Source organism: Bufo gargarizans, chromosome 5 (assembly GCF_014858855.1).
Source record: "Bufo gargarizans isolate SCDJY-AF-19 chromosome 5, ASM1485885v1, whole genome shotgun sequence".
Lineage (NCBI taxonomy): Eukaryota > Metazoa > Chordata > Amphibia > Anura > Bufonidae > Bufo > Bufo gargarizans.
In genome coordinates this window covers 360,594,209-360,620,393 of record NC_058084.1, presented here as the reverse complement: position 1 = coordinate 360,620,393, position 26,185 = coordinate 360,594,209, and positions in this window count along the sequence as shown.

The following is a 26,185-nucleotide window of genomic DNA, read 5'->3' as shown; positions in this document are numbered from 1 at the left end:
GTCCAGTCTCAGCAGCCAAGAGTCTGGCCAACAGAATCCTCACCCTGATACTCCTTCCTCCCACCATGGAGACTCTTGGCAAACAAGTAATCCCACACTTGGATATTCCCAGGAGCTCTTTTTATCACCATTCCTTGATTTGGGCCTCTAGACAAGCCTGCTTGAAGAGGGACATGAGGAGATATTGTGCCCTGATTTTCAAACTCTTGAGCATCCACAGTCACAAGAAGATGATGATGGGGAATGGCAATTAGTGTTTCACGAGGTGGATGATGATGATGAGACACAGTTGCCAATAAGTCAACCGCAATTAGTGTCTCAAGAGGTTGATGATGAGGATGAGATACAGTTGTCAATAACTGAGGTTTTTGTTAGGTCAACAAGTCAGGAGGATAACCAGAGTGAGAAAGTCGAAGAGGTGGTGGTGGACGATGAAGTCACTGACTCAACCTGGGAAGGTGGCAAGCCGAGCGAGGACAGCAGTACAGAGAGGGAAAGATCCGCTGCACCGCAACAGGCTGGAAGAGGCAGTGGGGTGTCAAAAGGGAGAAGGCAGCCACACCAAACAGGCCCGCAACTGTTCCCTGGAGCACCCTCTTGCGGCAATCTACCTTGCCAAGGGGTAGGTGTTCCGCAGTCTGGTGCTTTTTTGAGGAAAGTAGGGATGATAAAAGAATTGTTATTTGCAACCTGTGCCATACCAAAATGAGCAGGGCATGAACACTAGCGAATATTCGAATCGTGAATTTTATTTGCGACTATCGCCACTTCAAGAATTTGCGAATATTTAGAATATAGTGCTATATATTTGTATTCGCGAATAGTGTTGAATATTCTAATCGCGAAATTATCACAAATATATTACAGATTCTTGAATTAGCAAATTTATAGCGAATATTCGGCCCCAAATTTGCGAAATATAGCGAATTTGTATATTGCCTATGCCGCTCATCACTAACGAACACTAGCAACCTCACCACCACCAGCATGATCCGCCACATGGCATCAAAGCACCCTAATAGGTGGGCCGAATGCCTGTGTCAACAATTGGTGTCTGCGGGTCACACCACTGCCTCCTCTTCCCCTTTGTTATGTGCTGGCCAATCACCTGTCCAATACGTAGGCCTGGATGCCTCCCGCCATGCACCTGGACCTTTGCAAGCACCATCAGCTAGCACATTCACTTCTGTGTCCCAGCACAGCATACAAATGTCTATACCCCAAGCCTTTGAACTAAAGCGCAAATACCCAGCCACCCACCCAGAGGCCATAGTACTAAATGCACAACTTTCCAAATTGCTGGCCCTGGAAATGGTGCTATTTAGGCTTGTGGACACTGAGGCTTTCCGCAGCCTAATCGAGGTGGCCATCCCACTTTACTCTGTCTCCGGACGCCAATATTTTTCATGGTGTACAGTCCCTGCCTTACACCAGCATGTGGCCCGTAACATCACCTGTGCCCTGAACATAGCAGTTATTGGGAAGGTCCACTTAACGACTGACACATGACAAGTGCTTTTGGCCAGTGATGCTACATTTCCCTGACGGCACACTGGGTGAACGTTGTGGAGGCCGGGAGCTACCCTGGGATGGCACAGGTGCTACCTACACCAAGGATTGTGAGCACTATTTCCATCAGGGTTTTTGCCACCACCTATAGTGGATATAAAAAGTTTGTTAACCCCTGTTACAATGTCAGGTTTCTGTGATGTAAAAAAAATTAGACAAAGATAAATAATTTTAAGAACTTTGTCAACCTTTAATGTGACCTATAAACTGTACCTCTCAATTGAAAAACAAACTGAAATCTTTTAGGTGGAGGGAAGAAAACAAAAAAAACTAAAATAATGTGGTAGCATAAGTGTGCAAGTGGGGATGTAGCTGTGTTCAGAATTAAGCAATCACATTCCAAATCAAGTTAAATAGGAGTCAGCATACACCTGCCATCATTTAAAGTGCCTCTGATTAACCCCAAATAAAGTTCAGCTGCTCTTGTTGGTCTTTCCTGAAATTTTCTTAGTCGCATCCCACAGCAAAAGCCATGGTCCACAGAGAGTTTCCAAAGCATCAGAGGGATCTCATTGTTAAAAGGTATCAGTCAGGAGAAGGGTACAAAAGAATTTCCAAGGCATTAGATATACCATGGAAAACAGTGAAGACAGTCATCATCAAGTGGAGAAAATATGGCACAACAGTGACATTACCAATAACTGGACATCTCTCCAAAATTTATGAAAAGACGAGAAGAAAACTGGTCTGTGAGGCTACCAAGAGGCCTACAGCAACATTAAAGCAGCTGCAGGAATATCTGCCAAGTACTGGCTGTGTGGTACATGTGACAACAATCTCCCGTATTCTTCATATGTCTGGGCTATGGGGTAGAGTGGCAAGACTGAAGCCTTTTCTTACGAAGAAAAACATCCAAGCCAGGATACATTTTGCAAAAACACATCTGAAGTCTCCCAAAAGCATGTGGGAAAAGGTGTTATGGTCTGATGAAACCAAGGTTGAACTTTTTGGTCATAATTCCAAAAGATATGTTTGGTGCAAAAACAACACTGCACATCACCAAAAGAACACCATACACACAGTGAAGCATGGTGGTGGCAGCATCATGCTTTGGGGCTGTTTTTCTTCAGATGGAACTGGGGCTTTAGTTAAGCTAGAGGGAATTATGAACAGTTCCAAATGCCAGTCAATATTGGCACAAAACCTTCAGGCTTCTGCTAGAAAGCTGAACATAAAGAGGAACTTCATCTTTTAGCATGACAACGACCCAAACCATACATCCAAATCAACAAAGGAATGGCTTCACCAGAAGAAGATTTAAGTTTTGGAATGGCCCAGCCAGAGCCCTGACCTGAATCCGATTTGAAAATCTGTGTGTTGATCTGAAGAGGGCTGTGCACAGGAGATGCCCTCGCAATCGGACAGATTTGCTGTGTTTTTGCAAAGAAGAGTGGGCAAATCTTGTCAAGTCAAAATGTGCCATGCTGATAGACTCATACCCAAAAAGACTGAGTGCTGAAATAAAATCAAAAGGTGCTACAACAAAGTATTAGTTTAAGGGTGTGCACACTTATGCAACTATATTATTTAATTTTTATATTTTTTCTTCCCTTCAGATTTCAGTTTTTTTTTCAATTGAGTTGTACATTTTATAGGTCACATTGAAGGTGGAAAAAGATCTGAAATGATTTATCTTTGTCTCATTTTTTATATCACAGAAACCTGACATTTTAACAGGGGTGTGTAGACTTTTTATATCCACTGTATTTTCTCAATTTTTTTCCCCTATTTCTACACCACAAAGAAAATATAACAATCACAATTCACAGCAGAATGGGTGATGGGACGTACATATATTTTCTTTTTCCACACCACGTAAATGGCTATAGTACAATGTAACTTCACCGCTGAAAGCCAATGATGACATATATTTTCTCCTTTTTTTTCCCTATTTCTATACCACAAAAAAACTAAACAATCACAATTCACCGCAGAATTCTATCTCTACCGCTATCTCTAATTGGCATGTATGTGGAGACAGTCCTGAGAAGAGTAGTCCTACACAGGCCTTTCTCCAGATGTAATTTGTTTTAGCAATGCAACTGACAACTTTTTATCTTAATTGTATATTTGGTTTAAAAAAAAAATGAAAGACATATAGTATATATTTTCATTTCAGCATGGACTTTGGTGAAGCCCAGACCATTATCTGGCTGTAGAGGCTTCAGTAGAAGAAATATTAGTCTTCTGTCCATAGTCTTTCAAGATGTGGTTTTCTAAATCAAATTATATGATGGCCATGTTCAACTTCATTTCTGGGTGAAATTCCTCTCATAAAGTATAATTGAAGGGGTTGTCCACAAAAATTACAAAAATAAGTAATAAATGTCACAAACTTATCTGTCCGGGCTCCAGCAGTGAGGTCTCCAACTTCGGCGTGACTGTACCGGGAGAAACATGCTGTAAATCTACACCCCCTGGTGACATGACAGTGACAACAAGATGCAATGCTCTTTCTCCCCACAGCGGCCATGTGAGGAAGGAGATCAACAATGGGCTGATTGCTCAACTGATCTATTCTTGTATGCTAGTGTTCTGACTAATGAAGTGCTGAGTCGTGAAATATCAGGTTCTGATCCTGGGACTCAGTGCTCTATTTAAACCCCTTTCTGGCCTTACCAGTGATAGTCTATGACTAACTCGCTGTGTTTCTGGCTCCTGGTTGCATATTTTTGATAACTTTTGTTTTGACCTCGGCATGTCCTTTTGCCACTCTGTGTCTAATGTATTGTTACTGAGTTTCCCATCTGGTTCTGATCTCAGTTTGGCTATTTGATTGCTCTCTGTCTCTCATTTTGGTAGTTTGTTGTCCTCCTGGTTCTGACCCATTTCAATATTACTCTGTCTCTGTATCTTGTTTTTGTCCCTTGGTGTTGTTTGTCTCGCACCTTAACAGAGTGGGGAACATCAACCAGTTGTGGACCTGCTACTTAGAACTTGTACTTCAATTAGGCAGGGAGAGCGGCCAAGGTTCTAGTTAGGTCTCACTGTGCGTGTCAATTCCTGCCTACTAACATTACATTATAACTGGCCCAAAATATTAGACTGGTACCTACACAATTATGGCCTCTCAGATAGGGGGTATTGACCAATTAGTTCAGGACCTGGCAGAGAGGGTGCATGAGTAAGAGTCCCACCCTTTGGTTGTTTCAGCTCCATCACCATTAGAACCTAAAGTAAAGCTCCCTGATCGTTTCTCTGGTGATTAAAAAAATAAAAGTAACCTTTCAGGAGAGCTATAAACTCTATTTCCACCTTAGGTCTTACTCATCAGGGATGGAAACTCAGAAGGTGGACATCATTATGTCTCTACTTCAGGGGGATCTGCAGGAGTGGGCATTTTCTCTGTCACCCAATTCTCCTGAATTGTTTTCTGTGGATTTTATATTTTCCTCATTAGGTCTACTGTATGATGAGCAAGACAGGGTGGCTTATGGGGAGAGCCAACTTTGCATCAGGGCAGATGACCTATGGAGGAGTACTGTTCGAAATTCCGTGAGTGGTGTACTGCATAAGTCTCGAACGATCCAGCTCTTAGGTCACAATTTAGATAAAGCCTTGCTGACACGCTGAATAATGATAATAACAATAATAATATTTATATAGATACACCATATTCCGCAGCTCTTTACAATTTCATAGGGTTAATGTAGAAAACAAAAGTAACTGGCTAATATACAACTGAAACACTTGGGGCCCTGCTTGCAAAAGCTTACAATCTATGAGGAATTGGGGGTGACACATGAGGTAGTTGATTGTGATAAGTAGTATTCAACCAATTATTGAACTGAAAGCAGTGGTGATGGCCAATCTGCTTCATGTTTGTGTCACAACCAGACAGCTGAGAAGCTCTGACAGAAGCCTTTCAGAACCTCCTCCTTGAGTTTTCTTTGTTGTGGTATTCAGTTCCTCATCTCATTAGCCTCTCTCAGCTGTCATGTAGTTGGACTGATTGCATCCCTTTAAATTCCGCCCCATAATGCATTACTGGGCGGCTTATACTACTTCCTGGAGTGTGTGTGCATGCTGATCCTGTTTACCAGTCTGCTACAAAGTTAAGTGCTGTACATTTATCTGTTATTTTCTGTTTGCTGGATCCCAGGTGACCCTGACTCCCTCCGTGTCTGGTGTAGGGAGCCGGTGGTCGTGTCCCCTCACTATTGTAGAGTGTTCAGGGGTTATATAGTCGAGGTACGTGGATATGCAACCATCCACCTTTGGGATCTTTGCATAGGCTGAGCAGCCAGGGAAAGTGCTAGGTCTTGTGCAGGGGTCTCCCTTTTGGTTCCTTAGCTTTGGATCCATTAAGTCATATATGCATGTTGCTTTGTCTTGTTTCCTGTACACCGTCCGTGACAGTTTGGGACTGTTAGAAGATTGATTTCAGGCCAGAGGAATTGGTGGGGGAGAGGTTTACTCGGGGAATAGTCATTCTAGGTAGCTTGATAAGCCTGCATGAAAAGATATATTTTTAAGGCACATTTGAAGGTTGAGAATTTGTGAATTGACCTAATATTCCGGGGCAGAGTATTCCAGAAAGTAGGTGCAGCTCAAGAAAAGTCTTGAAGATAGGAGTGAGAGGTATTAATTATGGAGGATGTTAATCTTAGGTCACTAACAGGACTTAGAGCATGAGTATGGTGATAGATGGAAATGAGGGAGGAGATGTATGGAGGTGCAGCACTGTGGAGAGCTGAAAGATCTTCTTGTTAGCCATCTTACCCCAGGTGCCCAAGATGAGGCTGTCTTTTGCTATTTGACTCGACAGAGGTTATAGGAAGCAGGAAAAATCTATGTCCGTCCCTCTTCTTTTTTCTCTGTCTCTAAACCCTCTGTGTCCAAGACCCCAGAGGACTCTGAGGAGCCCATGCAAGTTGGTGCTATATCCTCTCAGTAGTGGAAAGACCATCACCTGAAGAATAGCCTGTGCTTTTACTGCGACAGCCCTGCTCACCAACTGTGCATATGTCTTTCTAGACCAAAGGTGGAAAACTTTAGCCTCTGAGTGATGATTGGGAAGGTCATTCAGATGCACAGTCTTTTCCTGAAAAATATGATACAGTACTTTTGCCTGTTAATTTATCTTCACTGGGAAGGTCCATCTCTGGTTTGGCTTTTGTGGATTAGGGGGGCTGCTGACAACTTTGTTCATTTTAATTTTGTGTCTGCTTTGGGTCTCGTGGTCTGTACATTACCTGAACCCATTCCGGTGCCATGATGGATACCACAGCATTAACTGATGGCTAGGTCAATACATTCTGAAAAATGTTTGTTATTTGTCATGAATCACAAAAATAAGATGATGAAGAAAAAGCGTCACTCACCATTTGCTGTATTGATAGTAGCTTTTATTCTAGGTAAAAACATGCTAGATGCGGGTCACTGCACAGCAATCCAAGGCAACAGCCGTTTCACACAAAGCAGTGCTTTGTCAAGCCTCCTGTGTCGTGGCTGAGGGGTGTAGCGAATACCACACTCACTCCTCCATGTGACCGGTCAACATAAGAACGACCTGGATGTCTTTATAAAATGACGGTGTTTTTAATATTGTATGTATTTTGTACTAGATACATTGACATGTAACTGTCTCACCTGTTGACCGGTCACGTGGAGGCGTGAGTGTAATATTTACTATGCCCTTCAGCCACGTCACAGGAGGCTTGACAAAGCACTGTTTAGTGCGAAACAGCTGTTGCCTTGGATTGCTGTGCAGTGACCCCCATCTAGCAAGTTTTTACCCAGAATAAAAGCTACTATCAATACAACAAATGGTGAGTACCGCTTTTTCTTCATCATCTTATTTTTGTGATTGCTATCAACACTTTTAATAGCAGAGCACCACCATAGTATTGCGTGAGCAGCAGTGGCAAGTGTGAATCCAGTCACAAGCTATTAGAAACTGCACGGTGCAGTGCCGACTGTGTCTCTCTTCTTTTGAATTTACATTGTTGGACTTGGTCTTTAAACAGTCAGCAGAGCACGCACAATAGCGCAAGTGTGGATACTGACATGGACTCAGAAATAGATACCACGGCGTATACATGCAAAGTAACGGTAAATAAAGGACGTTTAGATGCGGGCACATTTTGTGCACAATGCAATGAAAATAACAGCCTACAGGTCATGAGCACAAAGACACTGGAAATTAAAGTAACTCAGCTGTCTGATAAAGAAGTGCACTTATTTTGGACAATCAACTCATTAAAATCATATGTGGCACATAAGAGAGTCCCACGGGGATTAAGAGTATAAGGATATTTCCCAATTCCAAGATGATTTGGACTTTTTAGATCAATGAAAAGTGGTGTAAGTAGAATGTTCTTTCCAAATGATGCAACTAGTGCTATCAAGCAATGAAAAAGAGTACGAAAAAGTTTTGATTGAATTGAATAGAGCTAAAAATGAATTAAGAGCAAGGAGAACAGATAACCAGTTTCAAACTTTCCTAAATAAATTGGAAAAACGCTTGATACTGATACATCCAAATAAACGACGATCCCAGGAATACTGGACTACAGGCTTATTAGTTCTACTCTCTTGTCTAGAACTGGAGGAGGATCCTATCCCTGGGTTCATCAAGGACTTTCAGAATGTATTCTGCAAGGAGGCTTCTAAAGCTTTATCTGCTCATCGGCAATATGATTGCGCCATTGAACTGGTCTCTGGTGCTAAACTTCCCAAGGGACAGATTTTCAACCTATCTGGGCCTGAAAGGCAGGCTATAAAAGATCATATTCAGGATAGTCTAAATAAAGGGCACATTCAACCATCTGTATCTCCTGTTGGAGCTGGCTTCTTTTTTGTTGGGAAAAAAAGACGGTGAACTACGCCTTTGTATTGATTACAGGGACCTCAATAAAAATTACTATCCAGAAAATGTACCCCCTTCCTCTCATTCCTGATTTATTTAAATTGTCGGGACTCAGTGGTTCTCCAAGATTGACCTTAGAGGAGCCTACATTTTGATCAGAATCAGCAAGGGGGATGAATGGAAAACTGCGTACAATACACCCAAAGGGCATTTTGAGTATCTGGTGATGCCCTTGTATTCATACTATTGTATTCCTACAGTTCTTGGGTCAGTTCCTGGTGGTATATCATGATTATATCTTGATTTTTTTTCCCTTCATTGGTTATCTCATGTTTTACATGTGAGGAAAGTCCTTCAAAAACTGAGCGACTAAAATTTGTTAGCAAAATTAAGTGAATGCAAGTTTGGTATGAGAGAGGACTCCTTACTGGGGTACATCCTATCACCTCAAACATTTGTATGGATCTCGCTAAGGTACGAGCCGTTGTCGATTGGGCCAGGCCTACCTTTTTCAAGGCTCTTAAATGGATACTTGGCTTTGCAAATTATTGTAGGAAATTCATTTAAAAAAATTGTGTCATTGCCAAACCTTTGATGGACTTTAATTCAGCCAGATGTTACAAAACCTTTTGTCGTTGAATTTGACACCTCTGAGGTAGGAGTGGGGGCTGTACTATCTCAGGGGTTGTCTCCCTTAACTAAATTGAAACCATGCACATTTTTCTCCAGAAAATTCTACTCCGCTGAGAAGAATTATGACATCAGCAATCGTGAACTAGCCTTCGAATATTCGTGCTCAGTCAACACTAATGGGCATGTACTAGAGGAGACTAGCAGTGGGATGATTACTTAGCTGATCTATTCCTGTGTACTAGTGTTGTGACTAATGTAGTGCCAAGTCATGACCTATTAGGTTCTGATCCTGGGACGTGGTGCGGTGCTCTATTTAAATCTCTTCCTGGCCTTATACCAGTGCCAGTTATAGTCTCTGATTCACTAGCTGTGTTCCTGGTTGGTTATTTTGGATTACTAGTGTTTTGACCTTGGTTGTCCTTTTGAAAACTCTCTGTCTAATATATTGGTACTGAGTTTCCTGTCAAGTTCTGATCTCGACTTGACTATTTGACTACTCTCTGATTATCGATTTGGTACTTTGCTGTCTTCCTGGTTCTGGCCCATTTCAGTACAACTCTGTCTCTGTATCTTGTTTTTGTACCTTGGTGTTGTTTGCCTTGAACCTTAGCAGAGTAGGGAACATCGACCATTTGCGGACCTGCTGCTTAGAGTTTGTACTGCAATTAGGCAGGGAAAGCAGCCGGGTTCTAGTTAGAGCTCACTGTCCATGTCTGTCCCCACCTACTGAGGTTACAATAAAAGTTTATTGCATATTCCATACATGAAAACATTAAAAAGTATCTAATAAGTACATAAAATCATCAGGGGTATGGGCCTGATAAACTGTTCCTGCTTTATGATGCAGCTGCAGCACTTTTATCTAAGTGATAATATCCCCAATTTAGTACATTCCTCATATAATATTCTCCACAGCAGCCTACAGTTTTAAAGCGTAAATGGGTTTGCATAATGGCTATGCTTCTTTGTACAATCATAACTATAAAGGAATATTTTTGGCTTCGCTAATATGTTTTCAGACTAATTATTACTCTCTTCAGCGGCACAGCTATATGCATTTCTCTCAAAAGCAGAATGCTCCTGCCAGCACTGTACTGCTGTGACGTCCTTTGCATTACTTCCCACTATATTTGTTTTTCAGCTCTAGATCTTACAGAATGGATGAGGAGGAAATCACATTTTAAAAAAAGGCAGGAGGCTCCTATGATCTTCAGAAGCAGTGTAGAAGCAGTTATTTTATCAGCCTCAGGATCTCAGCTAGCTCTGTCATGCCCCCAATTTCTCTCTGACATCTTCTGTGTCTCTGTTACTAGGGACAGATCTTGTCTGACAACAGGCAGTGAACTGCAAATTAAGTGGAAGTGAGACCCCTAGTGGCCATGAATTTTCTATTTGCACCATTCTCTATTAAATTAAATAGTTAAAGTACAGTCACTCTTTAAAGTCAAACAACAAAACCAGGTACATGTAATCATGTGTATTGTAATGTGTAAAATACAGACATTTTTAAGAATCTATAGATAGTTGACCTGAAAAGTGACAAAACACATGGTACAATATGGTGGTTTTATTCCAAACTATAGCACAAGTTAATTCATATATTCTACATAATTCATATGGGTTCAATTAAGGGTCATAGTAGGCTTTTTTACAAAGTGGAGTTTAATATTTGGAATGTGTACGGGCTAAGGTCACTAAGCGATCCATGTCTTGCAGCTTTAACATCTTGCCATTATTTGTGTTACTACTGTGAAAGTTTTTATATAATTGAGAAACCAACTTGTGATTACTTGTAAGCCACTTTTAGTTCATGTCCTATTTTATAGTTGCACTCTGCCTCCATTTGTATAAGCAAACAGCATTTCATAGATTATATATAATAATTATTTTGCTCTACATTTCAAACATCAACATTCCTTAGTTTGCCTTCTTCACAATGTGCAAAATTACAGTTTTGTGGTTCACTTGATTATTTCATTATGTTAATGTGATTTATTCTATCCTGACTTCTATTATGTATTTAGTTCTTTTGTTGTGATGCCTGGTATTTTAGCAGAGCCAAACTATGATTATAGCCTCTAAATTGAATCCAGGCTAAATCTGTAGGATTTAGGAGAGAAGTTTACATTTCTGGTTTGGAACTAACCACCACATTGGTTTATAGAAAAACACTCTAACCACAAAATCATTCGTATTCCCCTGAGTGCTTAAGGTAATTTGAAACAAATCTGCTACATTTATTGCCATATCGCATTAGCTCACACAACAGTTCAAACTAAAGAAATAAAACTGAATTTTAGAAGGGAAAACATTTTCAAAGTTAATCTTAAAGTCATGCAATGAATATCAGAGACTGTTTTTTTAGCACTGCAACAAATATCCATATGGGCAACAGTTAAGTCTTTGTACCATATTGTTCAGGTTTCCAAAGGAGGTTCCTCTTTACTAAGGCCCCAGTACCAGCTGAAGGAAAACAGTCTCAAAGCATGATTCTGCCACCACCATGCTTCACTGTGGGTATGGTGTTATTTTGGTGATGTGCAGTGTAGTTTTTGCGCCAAACACATCTTTTGGAATAATGGCCAAAAAGTTCAACATTGGTTTCTTTAGACCATAACACCTTTTCCCACATGCTTTTCTCCTGACTGATACCTTTTTTTTTAGATCCGTCTGATGCTTTGGAAGCTCTCGGTGGACCATGGCTTTTGCTGTGGGATGTGACTAAGAAAATGTCAGGAAAGACCAACAAGAGCAGCTGAACTTTATTTGGGGTTAATCAGAGGCACTTTAAATGATGGCAGGAGTATGACTCCTATTTAAAATGATTTTAAATGTGATTGCTTAATTCTGAACACAGCTACATCCCCAGTTATAAGAGGGTGTGCATACTTATGCAACCACATTATTTTAGGTGTTTTTTTTTTTCTTCCCTCTACCTAAAAGATTTCAGTTTGTTTTTCAATTGAGTGGTACAGTTTATAGGTCACCTTAAAGGTGGAAAAAGTTTGGAAAAGATTTATCTATTTATTTTACAGCACAGAAACCTGACATTTTAACAGGGGTGTGTAGACTTTTTAAAACCCCTGTATGTCCTTGTACAAATTTAATATTATTAATGTAGTAAAGCCCTCTGTGTTTTATGAGACTTTTATATTATCAACATATGTTACTGTACATATTCTGTATTATACTCTTAGTCATGTCCTTAGTGTGTATTCTGAAACCTGTGCATTGTAAGAGGAATTAGTAAAGTATTTAGTAAAACAGGCATGTCATAAGAGCTGACAGGTCCTCTAAATATTATGTGGTTTACTTCTGACGGCATCTGATCAGTGCTGTATTCTCTAGTGCAGTCTGTATGACTCAAGCAAATAAAAGCTCATGTACAGCATGATGTTAGCATTAGTGTTAATCGAGCACCAAAGTGCTCGGGTGCTCAGGTGCTCTGGCCAAACATATAGGGATGCTAGGGTGCTCTACCGAGCACCCGAGTATTAAGGAAGTCAATGGGAGAACCCAAGCATTAAACCAGTCACCCCCTGCTCTGAAGAGGGGAGGGTGCCTGGTAGTGATAACCGAACATCGCAGAGACGATTCGTGAACTTCAGGTCATATTTTCAGCCAGTAGACACTTACTAGAAGTACACAAATAGTCCCACAGCATGGACAGTGATATTCCAGAGGGGGGTTATTGGCCAAAATTCCCACAAAAATGATGTATTTTAATCCGGGGCCATTTTTATGCATTTTAAAGGGAAACATTTTATTTCCTATTGGTTTGATGTATATGCAGCACTCCACGTTTTTGTATGCTACAGAGTCCATAAAAAAATGCACACATTAAAGTAAATGTTTTCTCTACCATGGAACTGTATGGTGAGCAGACGCCACTGTACGGCATCAGTCTGAATCATCTGTTAACACATACATTTTTGGTATGCATTAAATGGATGGCAAAAATAGGACGTGAACCCAGCCCTAGTGTCAGAATAAGCACCAGTATACAGCGGAGCAGAGTGGTGGAGAGGGGAGGCCGCCATGTACTGACAGAGCGCTACCTGGTCCTGGTGGGCAGGGATGAGGACTGTGTTTCCCAAGGATCATTTTCTACTGGAAAATACAAAGCACAGTATAATACACTAGAATCTATATAATATAAAGATATTAGCCCTACCCCCGAATAATAATACAATTAGGTGATCATTTATTATATACAAAAAGGCGCATTTCTAGTAACTTAGTAACATAGTACATAAGGCCGAAAAAATACATCTGTCCATCCAGTTCGGCCTGTCATCCTGCAAGTTGATCCAGAGGAAGGCAAAAAAAAACTGTGAGGTAGAAGCCAATTTTCCCCACTTTAGGGGAATAAAAAATTCCTACCCGACTCTAATCAGGCAATCAGAATAACTCCCTGGATCAACGACCCCTCTCTAGTAGCTATAGCCTGTAATATTATTATGCTCCAGAAATACATTCAGGCCCCTCTTGAATTCCTTTATTGTACTCACCATCACCACCTCAGGCAGAGAGTTCCATAGTCTCACTGCTCTTACCATAAAGAATTCTTTTCTATGTTTGTGTACAAAACTTCTTTTCTCCAGATGCAGAGGATGTCCCCTCGTCACAGTCACAGTCCTGGGGATAAATAGATGATGGGATAGATCTCTGTACTGACCCCTGATATATTTATACATAGTAATTAGATCTCCCCTCAGTCGTCTTTTTTCTAAAGTAAATAACCCTAATTTTGATAATCTTTCAGGGTACTGTAGTTGCCCCATTCCAGTTATTACTTTAGTTAGCCTCCTCTGGACCCTCTCCAGCTCTGCTATGTCTGCCTTGTTCACAGGAGCCCGGAAGTGTACACAGTACTCCATGTGTGGTCTGACTAGCGATTTGTAAAGTGGTAGGACTATGTTCTTATCACAGTCATCTATGCCCCTTTTGATGCAACCCATTATCTTATTGGCCTTGGCAGCAGCTGCCTGACACTGTTTTTTGCAGCTTAGTTTGCTGTTTATTAAAATTCCTAGATCCTTTTCCATGTCAGTTTTACCCAGTGTTTTACCATTTAGTATGTACGGGTGACTTGCATTATTCCTTACCATGTGCATAACCTTACATTTGTCAGTGTTAAACCTCATCTGCCACTTATCTGCCCAAGCTTCCAATCTATCCAGATCCCTCTGTAGTAGTATACTGTCCTCTCCAGTGTAACTTTACACTAGAGGTGGGATGAATCCAATTTTTTTAGAATCCAAATCCGAAAAGGTTCTCGAATCTCGAATCCTACGAATCCTGTACATAAGAATTGTGTGAACGGTGTAAGAAACAAAGTGATCCAAACTCAATATTCTTTTAATATGAAAAAATAAAGAGTCCTTACTTTTTTAACGAAGTATTCAGATTTGGATTCGAAAAAAATTGGAAATACAGGGTAATACATCGCACATACCTCTTACATCCAGTGATGTCTCTTTGATGTAAATGTTCTCAATCCTCATCTTCTCCTTTCAGACCTTCAGATCAGACCTCCAGTTTTCAGCCACATTTTTCGTCTCTACAGTTTGACAAAAAAAATATCTTAGTTTACTACTTTTCCATCATTCTCGCATCTTTTGGAGAAATTATCCTACCACAATACCCTGGCTGCCGTGCTCCCCAATACAATACTGCAGAAACAGATAAACCCCCTGATAATACTAGTACCACACAGAGCCCCCCATATAAAATACCCCTTCTTTGTGGCCTCGGTTGATGCCCCCATAGTGTCCCCCAATAATGTGCCAGTAAAAAGGGACCCCAATAATGCCCCCCAATAATGTGTACACTGGCTATAACAGCTAACAGAGTCTACAGTAGAAGTCTCATATTTTCTCAGTCAGTAGCTATGCAGCTCTTATAGCTGTGTGGGTAAGTGCCTTGCCTCTGATACAGAATCTTGTGGGTTCGAGTCCCAACAGACACTCATCTCCCTCTCCTGCCGCAGCACAGGCAAGGCATCTGTATCCTGAGGACAGCGATATAGATGACTATGCCTGGGATTCGTCAGATTCTAATTTTGTAAAATTTTGTAAATGAGGTTGGGATTCGAGTCCACGAATCTTTTGAATGCAGCAAGATTTGAGGGATTTGTGGATTTGACGGATTCATCGTCCCACCTCTCCTTTACACAGTTTAGTGTCATCTGCGAAAATTTATATTTTACTATGCAAGCCTTCTACAAGATCATTAATAAATATATTAAAGGTAATAGGGCCCAATACTGACCCTGAGGTACTCCACTAGTGACAGTGACCCAATCTGAGTGTGTACCATTAATAACCACCTTCTGCTTTCTATCACTGAGCCAGTTACTTACCCACATACAGACATTTTCTTCCAGTCCGAGCATTTTCATTTTATATACTGTATATTTCTGACACAGATTGTGGCGCAAAGGTCCTTAGCACCGCAATCTGCATATTTTTATCGCTCATACCAGGTCTAAAAAAGGATGGCGTGGGCAGGGAAAGGAATACAGTTATGGCCACATATGGGGTGGGGGGCACAGTCACATGACACTGTGAGATAAGAAGGTCCTTATGGTGAATGGGGTTCATATGCCACCATAATGAGAGGCAGAGGAGTGAGACAGGGTGTCATGGAACCATGAACCAGACGTACAACAAGAGATGAGAGGAAATAAGAAGGCTTTATTGAAAATAAAGCTGTAAGGCAAAAGTCCAAACGGATGGCTAAACCGAAGCAGGGTCTTGTGAAACCAGAGATCAGGAACCAGAAGGGTAGTCAGATGAAGCCAGGATCAGGAACCAACAGGGTAGTCAGACGAAGCCAGGATCAGGAATCAGCAGGGTAGTCAGACGAAGCCAGGATCAGGAACCAGAAGCAGCAGCAGTCTTAGAAGCATGTGAGCACAGGAGGACCAAGCAGGGAACTGAAGCCACAGACCTCCTATATATATGAGCTAGGCATCCAGCTCCTCCCAGTGGGAAGGAGGAGCCGCAGGGTGGGAGGCTACAAGAAACCCAGAAACCAAGATGGCCGCCAGCACATGTCAAACGAAGGAGACCAGCAAGGAGGTAAGACCATGACACAGGGGTGTGATTATGTGGCTAGAGATAAAAAAAAATCTAACTGTCAGCCAGTACAGGCCCCAACAATTAGGCAATAGGCATTCACCTGGCAGCAAAAAACTTTGGATTCTGTGGCTGGAGGTAAATTAGGGGTCACAGGATAAATATGTAATTGTCGGCCAGTACAGGCCCCAGAAATTAGCCAATAGGCATTCACCTGACAGCAAAGAACTTTGGATTCTGTGGCTGGAGGTACATTAGGGGGTCACAGGATAAATATGTAACTGTTGGCCAGTACAGGCCCCATAAATTAGCCAATAGGCATTCACCTGACAGCAAATAACTTTGGATTCTGTGGCTAGAGGTATATTAGGCAAACCTTAATAAACTTTTGAGGGCAACCTCTATTTTTAAATACAATGTTTTCATAAGGTATAATGGTATTCACTAGCATCTTCCATTGATTAACAGAAGGACTCCTGTCACCCATCCAACGGCTCGCGGTCGCTTTCCGCGCGAGAAAAAAGGTTTCTCTCAAAAGAATCCTTACATGATGAGAATATATTTCTTCATCAGCTATACCAAAAAAACATATATTTGGAGTCATCGGTATAGGAATATTCAAAAGGGCAGAGAGAAAATCAGTGATATCTTCCTAGAATTTTTGAATGTATGAGTATTCCCATATGAGGTGCCAGAAATTGGCACCTTCTGTACCACACCTATGACATCTGGAATATTGTAACCTACCCATCTGATGTAACCGTGTAGGGGAGAGATAACTTTGGTGAATGATGCAAAGTTGTATAAACGTATTGTTGATGGAAGGAGATACCAGGGTGGGGGACTCTAGGATGTCGCCAATATCCTCGTCTGTGGGGTCTGGAATCAAGGTTACATCAGATGGGTCGGTTACCACATTCCAGATGTCATAGGTGTGGTACAGTAGGTGCCAATTTCTGGCACCTCATATGGAGAGAACTGGGAGGGGTGCATTGTGCATTTTGGTGCTTAGTAAGTGTGTGTAAAGGGTGGATATAAATCCATGAGGACCTTAGGAGCGTATCACGCCAATCATTGGGTAAGCAGAGACATTCATTGAGGCGTCTCTAAAATGTGACTGCACGGCATGGCGAAGCTGTAGATATTTATAGAACGCAGTCCTAGGCAGGTCATGTCGGTTACTCAGCTGTTCAAATGTGTTAAATACATTAACAGTAAAAAGATCTCCTAACACGACAATCCCACTTTCCGCGCAAAATCGGTTGCTCGATAAGGAGTTCAAAGAGGGAAACATCGGATTATCCCACAGGGGCACATCCCCAACCATTCCCTCAAAATTGTGCAGTTTTTTAGTAGTTTTCCATACCTGAACAACCAATTTATGTATCGGTAACAATAAGAGAGGAAAAAGTCATGGTCGCTGTAATACCGGCCATAGTGAGCTGAGATTTAAAAATGCTGCCAGATGCTTCTCTGAACGAGAGAGTTGAGCACCAGGAGAAAACCCTGTCCTCAAATGCCGCAGCTGTCCCGCCAGATATTATAAATACAGGTCAGGAACAGACATACCCCCATTTCCTCTAGGGCGACACAAAGCATCTATAGAGATGTTGGGTCTATTAGAACCCCATATAAACAGAGATAGTGACAATGTAAGTCGTCGAAATATTGCTTTGGGGACAATAAGGAACGCATGTTCCAAAATATACAGCCATTTAGGGAGTATGATTAGTTTAATCAGGTTTATGCGGCCCGGTACAGACAATGGCAGTCCTCCCCAAACTCTAAATTTGTCTGCGCTGTAGCTAAGAGGTTGGATGTTAAGGTTATGAAAGGAGGCCGCATCTTTAGTAATAGTGATCCTTCGGTATTTAAAGTCAGAGACTATAGATAAGTCTATGTTGGGGAAAGGAGTGTCCAAGGGATATAGCGGGAATAAAACTGACTTAGACCAGTTTATCCTTAAATCGGAGAAATGACTAAATGCTTCAATGAGATCCGTGGCTCGAGGCAACGTGACTTCCACTTCTGACATAAAAAGTACCATGTCATCCGCGTACAGTCTTACTCTATCTTCCTGGTCACCCATATGTATTCCCATTTATTGCAGATCTGTTCTGATGCAAAAGCAATGGGGACAATGTACACCCCTGCCTAGTCTCACGCCCCAGCTGAAAACTTGTAGAGCACATACCGTTCACCAAAATGTTAGCCCTGGGGTGTTTGTACAGGATTGATATCCATTTAATGAATGCAGGTCCACTTCCAAAACATCGAAGGGCAGCAAGCAAGTAGGACCACTCTACAGAATCAAAGGCCTTAGCAGTATCCAAGGATGCCAGAGCACATTTTTGTTTCTGTCGAAGGCATATCTGGGTGACTGTCTGCACTCTTCTTATGTTGTCAGTAGTGGACCTACCAGGCAAGAATCTGGACTGATCAGGGTGAATGAGGTTAAGAATAACCCTGCTCATGTGTTGTGCTAGAATCTTGGCTAGAATTTTATAATCCAGATTCAGCAATGATATAGGTCTATAAGACCCGCAATCAACCGGATCCTCTCCCTGTTTAAGAAGTATCACAATGGTAGCCTTGTATAATGACGGCAGTAAGTATCCCTTTACAAAGGAGTCATTATACATCTGAAGCAAAGGAGGGGTCAATAATTCAGCATATCTGGAATATACTTCTAATGGCAGCCCATCTGGGCCGGGAGATTTCCTATTCGCTAGTGATTTAATAGCATCCAAAACTTCTTGTGTTGTTAGGGGGCATTCTAAAGTTTGAATTGCCTCCGAGGAGAGTCTGGGATAAACCAGCCCCTGGAGATAATCAGCGACCTCAGCCGGAGTGTATTCCACACGAGCTGGTAAAATTCCCGAAACCTTTGAGCTATTGCTGCCGGTTCCAACTTTAGAGTACCATCTCCAGCCTTTATGCGCAGCACTGCAGGGGAAGCCTGATTTTTGTGAACAATCTGCTCCAACAGCTTGCTAGATTGACTGCCAAGTTCAAAGTAAGACTGTTTGACAAAAAACAACTTACAATGTTTTTTTTCATTTAGAAGGGTAAGATACTGTCAACCTGTCTTCAACCATACATCTCTATTTGAAATCAAGGGGTCCACTATATACTGTACATCTGTAACGGGGTTCCGAAGGTGCCCTCGGTCTCCCATCAGCCGCAGACCTGCTGCTTAGTTTTGGGAGCGAGGATCTGTGTTTGACCTCGTTCCCAGGGCAGCTTTGCTAGCTGAGCTGATCACACGGTCCGTTCATTATCTGTTATTTGACTTGTCTATCATTCCCGCACGTATTCTAAGTTAGGGACTGCCGTCCAGTTGTCCCCTGTCATCAGGACTCGTGAGGCAAGTAGGCAGGGCCAGGGGTGAGGGTGGAGCGCAGTGGTCACTATCCTCCCCCCTGTGTGTGTGTGTGTACGTGACCGTTACAACATCCTCTCTAAATGAGCACATTCTGTAGCTAATTCCTCCTCTTGTTTAGCCGTGATCAGAGATTCCCCGAGTTCCATACACCACCTGATAAGAAAGTGAACATGTAGTCGGGTTACCAAAAACATAATCGATGCGGGACAGGGAATTACGGAGTTTTTGAGTTTGGTTATCTAATCTAAGCAAACACCTTCAATTGCTTTTCAATGGATTTTGTCACAAGATAATGAAATAAGTTAAAAAATTTGAGTTAACAGCGGGAGTGCTAACCCTGCTACATCTGTATGGCAAGCTGACTGGCATGAGTATGACCTGTCATTCGGATATTTGAGGCTCCACTTCTCCATCCACCCCACCTCCTCTATCAGTCTAGACAGGGGTGACTTATACACGGGACGTTCACGCAGCTGTTCATTTCCATTAAATCTATCTAATATGGGGTTATGGGTCATATTATAGTCCCCCACACATAGCACCTTAGCTGATGGGTAGGATGCAGCAAACAGATCGCCTGATGCAGTACTTGAAGAGAGGAAGGTGGATGTATGTAGACCCCCAGTAACACATACAAAATGCTGTTAATATATGCCGCTACAAAAATGCACCTCCCCGCAACATCTATCTGAAGTTTCTCAACCTCTCATCGTAAGGAGTTATGTACCAATATGGAGACCCCTCGAGACAAGTTGGAATAGCAGGAGTGTTGAGACAATTGGACCCAGGGTTTGCACAATCTCTTAGTGGTGCCTGGGGTTAAGTGTGTTTCTTGCAAACATAAAACCTAAGGATTAAATTGTCTAATCGCAGAGAATACCATGGCACGTTTCCTAGCACTCACGAGATCTCTGATAGTCAATGACATTATACGTATATCTGCCATTGTGGTAGTGTGATAAAAACATGTTCCTCTAAATTAAATACTAGCATCCAGTAGTATAACTTAAAATACCTCATGTAACATAGTAAAACGTAGGTAGACATGCGATAATAGTACATAGCCAGTGAAAACCGTAAATGTAAAGGAAACTTGTCTAGAATCATCTAGCGGTCAAGTCTAACACCAAGTGTCCCGACCTAAATATGTGAGTATCAGGGCACCAAGTGGTAGACCTATTGTGGCAAAACAGTAAATGGGGTGTGCTAATGGTTATCGTAACCAGTCGCACTAAACGGACTTAGATGTTACATTAGAGAACTGATACCCTAACTTCTAAACAGTGTGGAGTTCGCACAGAGAACAAGTTTGTGGACCAGAAGTACCCCTTATAGGGAAGTATATCTGCAGTAAAGGCCACCGCAGACATGCTGCAGGCACCTCCATGCAGTGACTAATACAATTATCAACATATAGCTAAAGAGGCACCATGGAGCATGGAGGGTGAAGCAGGTGGAACTTGAGGGAAAAAGGTAAGGTAGGAGGAGAAGGAAAAAGAGAAGAAAGGGAGAGGGAATTTAGCAATCAGGAAAGTTTGTAGCTATAGGGTAAATACAAGAGCAAATCAGACAGTGAGCTACCAAGAAGAAGCATAAAACCTGGGATTAGTGTCAGTTCCCGTAGCACTATGCAATAAAGGTCCAAGAAGGGTCCAAGAAGGTCCAAGAAGAAGAGTTATCTTGGGGCTCTTGCCAGTCGAGATTTGCCATCCAGCCAGGTAGCAACTTCCGCAGGTGTGTTGGAAAATCTGCTGGTCTCTCCATCCACTACCTTCAGCCAAGCCGAATAGACCATAGAGTAAGGGAAATTGAGGTCACAAAGACTCTTCTTCACTGCTGTGAATGTCGCTCTGCGCTTCTGTAGCTCCGCTGAGAAGTCCGGAAAAAACATAATCGTTGCGTTTTCAAATCTCAACTCCTGTTTGCAGCGAGCCAGTTGTAGTATGAGATCCCTGTCAGCAATCTGGCCAGCAGTGGTCTCAGAGGGGCCCCTGGTGGAAGAGGCTGGGAAGGAACCCTATGCACTCTTTCAATTATAAATGTGGAGGAGAAAATGTCATCCGGGAATGTAGAACGCAGCCATGTGGTCACAAATTTGCATGGGTTGTTACCCTCCCCTCTCTCAGGGAGCCCCACAATGAGCAAATTATTGTGCCGTGTGCGATTCTAGTTGTCTTCACACTTTTGTTGCCAATAGTCCACTTTCTTCTCCAGGTCAGTTATATGAGCAATTGGTCTGTCACCTGTTTAAGTGAAGGCTCCGTGTCAGACATGGGATCCTCACTGGGGGTGGGTGAAGCGCTCTGGGAGGCCGCAGGAAGTGCGCGCGGCTCAATGTCTGCGCCATCTTGAAAATCCAGACGGGCAAACTCTTTACATTTTTCTGCTGCTGACAGCGCTTTATTCTGTGCCATCTTCGCACTTTGGGGTTTTCCCAGTCCTCTCTCTGCCGTGGAGGAAATGTTTGCGGTTAGTAAGTCCAGGATAATAGCGAAGTTAGGGTAGTAGCACCGGAGCTCAACTATTCACGTCCGTTCATCTTGAACGCAGGCCATGCACCCCCAGGTATACAGTATATGAGTTTAGTTTTTAGGCTGGAGTTGCTATGTGCACTTGTGCCAAATTCCTAAAAATGGTTCACAGTAATAATACATTTGCTGTAAATGCAATGCGGTTGCTTCTATTTCAATACAAGTACACCTGGGTGATGCATAGCATGGAATTGCCACTTTTGGGGATTTTTAAAAAAAGCCAGACTTCATAAATGTGTCACAAAAGTGTTCTACTCTGAAATTCTGAGCAAATTTTTCACTCCATATCTGTAGGTGGTGCTGGAAGGCCCAGTGCTCCAAAAATTGTAAACTGTTAGCACAAATGACCCAAAAAAGTAGTAATGTCCCTACTTGTGACTTATTGAATAAACAATATATAAATTCACACAACATCTTTATCTTATTGCCTTTTTTTAGATTGATTCTTTGAGCATTAATTTATATAGTCATGGGCCATGGGAAACACAAGTGTTCTCACTAGGTAGAAATCAACAATTAATGACCCCACAATGATCCAAAGGGAAGTATTTCACAATGGCATTACTACCTTGATGGAGCCGCTATTTCCAATGTCCCAGGCTGCAGTGTAGCTGTTCTCAAGTTCTAGGTTCAGTTCTTTTTTAATAGGTCTCCTGTTGGTCAGTGTACTTTCCAGGTAGTGCTCTCCAGACTGGTCCTTTCAAGGAGCCCCAGGTGGTTGCCCAGCTACCGAGTGCGATGACAGTCCTGGCTGCTTTGAGTAATGTTCTGTCTTCATACACTTTCACACAGTGTGCAGTCTGACATTCAGCATAAACCAATCCTGTCTTCCAAGTAAGAGAACTGTTTTCTATAGTCTAACCTGTTTATTGGTCAACAAGCTTGTGAATTGGTAAAACTACAAGAATACAAATGGCTTGTATAAGTATAAGGCATAACATGTATCAGCAGAAAGCATAGAACAGCATGTAGTATAACATTACATTAACACTAGGCATATGTTCAAAATGGCTGCCTATACATGGATTGAATGTCTAGCATCTAACAGTTAAAACAACTTTCTGAGTACTGTTTAGAACTAGCTGGACAGTTCTGCATAACACAATGTCCCTGAAACAAGGGTAGAAGTCTCACCAGATATGTTTGCATGAGGATTGTGGAGTTTGAGAAGGAGATATGCAGAAAGACAGTTCTGCTAGTGTGTCCTTGATGACTGTAGACTGGAGACTGGGTTTCTTTTTCCCATAATGCACTACACTCCCACAATGCTTTGCACCTCCCAACAATACAATAATCTTTATTAACAAAGTTTAGTACATTTTTAACACCGCTCGATGGTGCTGTAAGCTAACTAATAACTACAGAAATACAGGAATTGTCGCAGAATGAATTAGAAATGAAATAGACGTGATCTGAAATGAATCTCCCTGTGCTGGGGCAGAACACTCCCCGTCTGGCGTCAACAGACGCCACCACTAGGTCCTTCTTTTTTAGCCACCCATTTTGGTCAATGCTGGGATTAAGCTTATTCTAAGCGCCATCTTTGGAGATTGTTTGGCTTTTGCTGAGGTAGTGTATTTCCTTTGCATGACATTCACGTTGTATTGTGCAAATTATTATGTTCTTGGACCTTTCCAGATTGGGAGCGGTAAAGGCATGTTTGCAGAGATGCCAACCTTTGCAGGGCTTGTGGCTCACAGGTAATGTCTGAGCTGTATGGACTACACAGGCTTTAGCACAAAAGAGCAGCATCCAGATGGAGAACCTGTTGAAACTATGGGATTTGTGTTGGTGGTTCAAAGTCACTGTGAGTAGAGTAGACACTTCAGGTCGGACTTCTTCATAGGCATCTGGGTCTACCAATTCGAATGTTTTGGATCCAATGTAGTACCCATAAACCATGTAGTGTCTTTAAGGTGGCTCGCTGCGACAGATCTAGTCGCGTGGTCCGCAGGATTATGCTGTGCAGGCACATAGTACCACTGTTTAGGACATGTGGATCTCCTGATCCTTAGCACCCGATTGCAGACGTAGAAGTAAAAATTTCTGGTTTTGTTGCAGGTATATCCTAGGCTAGGACTACCTTGCTGTCCGTATAAAACTCAACTTCGATTTATAGGTTCATTCCTGAAGTTATAAGTTCAGCCAACTCCACTGAAAGCACAGCAGCGCAGAGTTCCAGTCTTGGTATCGTGTGTTCACGGACTAGCTGGACAGCTCTGCATAACACAATGTCCCTGAAACAAGGGTAGAAGTCTCACCAGATATGCTTGCATAAGGATTGTGGAGTTTGAGAAGGAGATATGCAGAAGGACCACTCTGCTGGTGTGTGCTTAATAAATGTAGACTGGAGACTGGGCTTCTCTTTCCCAGAATGCACTACACTCCCACAATGCTTTGCACTTCCCAACAATACAATAATCTTTATTAACAGACAAACAAAGTGTAGTATACTTTTAACACCGCCAGATGGTGCTGTAACCTAACTAATAACTACAGAAATACAGGAATTGCAGCAGAATCTGAAATGAATCTCCCTGTGCTGCGGTAGAACAAGTAATGCTACTACAGCTGTAGGTAGTATAAAATGTGACGCAGTGAGAGGTTTTGTTGGGGAAAACAGGTATTTTCCTCCCAGCATGTACTGCTGGGCTGATTTACAGCCAGGTGAGGTCAAATACCGGACCAGATTTTAAGTGCCAGTCCAGGTTTTGCCAACACCTGGCTATCCTTAAATAGGCAGCTGGGCTAAGAAGAGAGGTCTCTATGTTGGGATCTGGGAGCCTTGTGTCTGGTTGAAGGCTTGCTACCTGTTTGGCGTGAAAACAGGTTGGTGCTACTATAATCAAGGACTCTTTGAGGCAGAATTGCCGCATGGTGTGAGTTAACACCTACACCGCAAGGTGACTTTCTGTTTGATTATGACTGCTTGTTTTGTCACTTGCCTAAAGTGTGAATAAAACAATGAACTGTTTGATCCAAATAACTTTTTGTTTCCTCTATACTGCGTCTGCTAATTCTGTGTACCAGAAAGAAACCCCATAATTGGTGGAGGATGTGGGCATGAGCAGTGAGGCTGGCATGAACGCCGATTTTAATATTTTTTTCGTAATGCGAAGTGGGTCAAAAACGGATATATAGCACTATAGAATATTGAGCCATTGGCCCACATGAAACTTAAGCAGGGAGGAATCCTGACTTCAGATGGAAAAAAATTACGAATATTCTAAAAAACTCAATTTTCACTCTGATTAAAAACACCAAGGGGTAGGGGATGGATGGGGAGTGATAAGATCCAAAGAGGGTGCCTGGCCCTCTATAATATACATATAAGGCAAAGCACTCCCCGCCCATCCCCCACCCCTTGGTGTTTTTAATCAGAGTGAAAATGGAGCTGGACCCTCCATGTTAGAGTAGGTCCCACCTGATAAGAAGCTACCTTGTCGTCTGGTAGGTGGGCCCGACATTATTTTGATCAACAATATGCCCTAAGAGCTTCTTCACTGCTTTGTAGTAAGTATTGGCATCATGTATTTGACCCTGTTCACATTTTCACCTGTTCATTCAGTCTAAGTGCATTTAGTGGTGTGCTGCTACTTTATTTGTTTGCTGTATTATTGCCAGGTAGCTTGCACCTGCAATTTGTCTCAGGAGGTGCTGTTCCATTTTTTGCTTATATGTACAGCACAGACCAAAAGTTTGGACACACCGTCTCATTCAAAGAGTTTTCTTTATTTTCATGACTATGAAAATTGTAGATTCACACTGAAGGCATCAAAACTATGAATTAACACATGTGGAATTATATACATAACAAAAAAGTGTGAAACAACTGAAAATATATCATATTCTAGGTTATTCAAAGTAGCAACCTTTTGCTTTGATTACTGCTTTGCACACTCTTGGCATTCTCTTGATGAGCTTCAAGAGGTAGTCACCTGAAATGGTTTTCACTTTACAGGTGTGCCCTGTCAGGTTCAATAAGTGGGATTTTTTGCCTTATAAATGGGGTTGGGACCATCAGTTGTGTTGTGGAGAAGTCAGGTGGATACACAGCTGATAGTCCTACTGAATAGACTGTCTGAATTTGTATTATGACAAGAAAAAAGCAGCTAAGTAAAGAAAAACGAGTGGCCATCATTACTTTAAGAAATGAAGGTCAGTCAGTCCGAAA